At 38.5% G+C, this 3,276-nt stretch overlaps 1 protein-coding gene across 1 annotated transcript in view; it reads right to left on the reverse strand.

The window, feature by feature from the left end:
- Positions 1-2,892, reverse strand: part of LOC101850817 — a gene marked incomplete at its 3' end in the record, with an annotated part of 16,014 nt that extends 13,122 nt beyond the window's left edge. The window contains 1 exon segment of the mRNA XM_005101974.3: positions 2,210-2,892.
- Between the last annotated feature and the right edge of the window lie 384 nt (positions 2,893-3,276).

The raw sequence follows: 3,276 nt of genomic DNA on the forward strand, positions 1-3,276 counted from the left end.
ATCTAGTGCTGGGAGAAAGTAAAGAAGTAGGACATACCAGTGGCGCACTCCAGCCACCCGCCTTGATAAAGGAACAAAGATGTTACCACTATAGTGCGGTAAAAAATCCATAGCAGATTTTTTCCTCAAGTACCTCTCTAACAGTTTAACCACTGTAACCCATACGTTGCACAGCAGTTTGTATCAATTTGTCTTGTAACTTAATCATATTTTCTCCACAAAATTGGGGCTAGATTTAAAAACTTTTCTTCATAAATTGATATCAAGAGCGCGTGATCACCAATCAAGAAACAAACAGAACAAAAGTCGTCTGGCTCTAGTGAAATCGGTAGTTGAAAATGAGCACTGATTTTTATAATAACAATAAAAAAATTCCGTCTGGATGTGTCCACCAAAATGACCCGACTGTAGTTTGATTGGGTGGAGGGGGGGGGGGGGGTTACAGTATCTAGGGACGCAGCAAAGTGTGGGGCATCTGAACATCAACACAGGATGGATAGACGACCAACACTTTTCTAATCTACGGTGAAAAGATTTGACGGCTGCTGTCGATTGGCAGTCCAGCACTCGTGTGTGCATAGAATTGCTGTACAGTATGGACGTTTCTGGTGAATTTCTTTGAAGAAGACGACAGTGAACTGTCAAGAAGATTTTCTAGACTATGAAAGAAATGGGCTAGAATTGGAGGCACTCTTCGGGAGAAGTGGATCGCCTAACTCCATAGAAATCTATCCACAATCAGAAACAAAAACGGCAGTCGAGTAAAAAGGCTGGCTGAGTATTTATTAATTTTTGGGGGGCCTTTTTTAGTTCGATTTTTCTATATATTTTTCTACATTAGCTTATTTTTTTCCTCATTGGGTGCCCTGGTATTATTTTATAAAGGTTGCCGTTATTCAAACCCCCCAGGGTGCCAATAATCTGGTCCTTATTAGGACCCCCCTAGATGTTCATAACAATGAAATTTAAGTAGAACAAATTGACCCACTCAGACAAGAGGAGCTCAAAAGGATAGCAAAGAAACAAGACTTTTTACTTTAACAAAATCTTTCAAATGAGCTTTATTTTTTTATACAAAACGATATTACCTAAGCTTATTGAGAGTTTTGAATTGTGAAAGTAAAAGAAAGAGAAATTTGAGAGCAAAACATTTGGAAATTTACCTGTATTATTTCCATTAGGACCCCAGATCATTCGTGTAACAATACGAGCGTCTAAAAGGTTATTTGAAAGGGCGCAACTACTCATACTGACTTATCAACTTATGAGAGGGGTCATTCATGTGTTCGCAACACTTTATAAATAAAAAGCCATAAAAGATAGATCTAGAGGGATATTTTTATAATTGATTAACATCATTAACACACCCCTATTGTAATTCATGGCGGAAACACAAGTTTTCCAGGGTCGCTTGCTGTACACTAACAGTACTGACTGAGTGGCCTCAGCAGCCTGCCGCCAACGTTCAAGAAGTTACTGATAAATAACATTTTAGCAAATGTTTAAAGTGGGTTTCCACCTTTTCTAAATTTACTGGAGAGAGGCCTTTTCCCCCTGGCAACTCAGCCAGCTTTTTTACTCGACTTCCGTTTTTGTTTCTGAAGTGTTCAAATTTTTATGGAGTTAGGCCAGGACCACTTCTCCCGAAGAGTGCCGAATTGGATAACAATATTCAATATTATTATCATACCTCTCCTAGATCTGGCCTAGCTAAAAGTTAAGGCCTATCTAGATCTAGATCTTGATCTGGGAAATATCATAATGAGGGTCCGATCTTACTTCACTAAAACAAATCCACCAGACCAAGAGTCTCATCATCCAAACTCAAATATTATTGCCCTACTGATTATTGTATTGTAGTTGATACATGCAATATAGAGTCTAGTCTTGTGTGTGAGTGAGTAGAATTCAGTAGACATCTAAATCTAGATCAAGATCTAATCTAGATGTTAGCTCTAGTGGAAGTAAAGTAGAAATCTAGCAGAAGAGAAAGTGAGAGTGAAGTCTGAGTGAACACAAGTCAGTCACAGGCACAGGCCTAAAAAAATAACATTCTTTCTGTCTCAGGATGTGACCATTCACAGTTCATGGAAAAAGCGACAGACACTGATCTGCATCTGAATCAGGAAAATAAAACAGTAGTCTCTTCGTTTAACATTTTTTTGGTGCTGGGCAAAGTTAAAGTAAGGAAACCCCACTCTGTACTAACCAAGACGGGTGTCTGCAACAGTCCTCCATTGTTGCACATTTGCCATTTGCCAGGATTTGCCCGCGTGACAGCTTCAGCTGTATCAACATCCTTAATATATTTTTTAAATTTTGAGTCCCTCAAGCAACAATTGCGTAATTAAAAATTATTTTCCGGAAAATCAAGTATGTCAAAGGAAAATTTCTAATAGTGATGACTGGAGAACTTAACCCCCCTCCCCCCGAAAAAAAAAAGAAAAGAAAAGGACCACCGATACATTTAACCAATTGGCAGGGCAGGAAACGAAAGACTTGTACACTTGCAACAACAACAACGCAATAACCCAGATTTTGAGCAAAACGCGTGTATTTAATTTGCTTCACATCGCAAGGGGGTATAATGGCCGTAATTAGAAGCCTGTATAGGCTAGAAGAGAATGAAAAAAGAAAAAAAACGTTGACACCTGTACCAAGAGATAGAATGTAAAGGTAAAAAAAAGCGCACAGAAGCGGCCGACAACATATTTCTTAAAGGTGGAAACAGCAACGAGTGGTTGCTATTGAGATCTACTACTATACATTATATCTACTTGGTCTTTAAAGCTCTAACATTCTCTCCCTTGATTACATTTAGTGCGTCAATCATAGACATAATTGTCATCTTTGATCAATCCCGTTTAAAAGTTTTAAGGTCCACAGTCTGTACTGTCGTCCGTAACTTAGAGATGAACCGGTAACCACGCAAAGAAGGTAAGCCGAGTCTACACAAAGATAGAAGATACCGGTTTCTTTGACACCCCCCCCCCAAACCAAACAAATAATCAAGACAAAACAGAAATTATAATTAGCATACCTAGTTTGTTTCTTATTGGAGAAAGGGGTACAGAAAATTTTAATAATGGCGAATTCCCCAACAATCACCAGTTCAACTCAGTGGAATACTAGAGGACAATGCAAACGCGCATCGAAGCAAGGGACATAATCGGTATAATTTACACTTCTTAACAGTCAGTAAAAAATTAACTCCCTGAAACTGATTGTCATGGCTTGCCAGATAGGTGGTAATAATAATAATATAATACAATAATA

The sequence above is a fragment of the Aplysia californica genome, unplaced genomic scaffold (genome assembly GCF_000002075.1).
Source record: "Aplysia californica isolate F4 #8 unplaced genomic scaffold, AplCal3.0 scaffold00306, whole genome shotgun sequence".
In the NCBI taxonomy this organism is placed as follows: Eukaryota; Metazoa; Mollusca; class Gastropoda; order Aplysiida; family Aplysiidae; genus Aplysia; species Aplysia californica.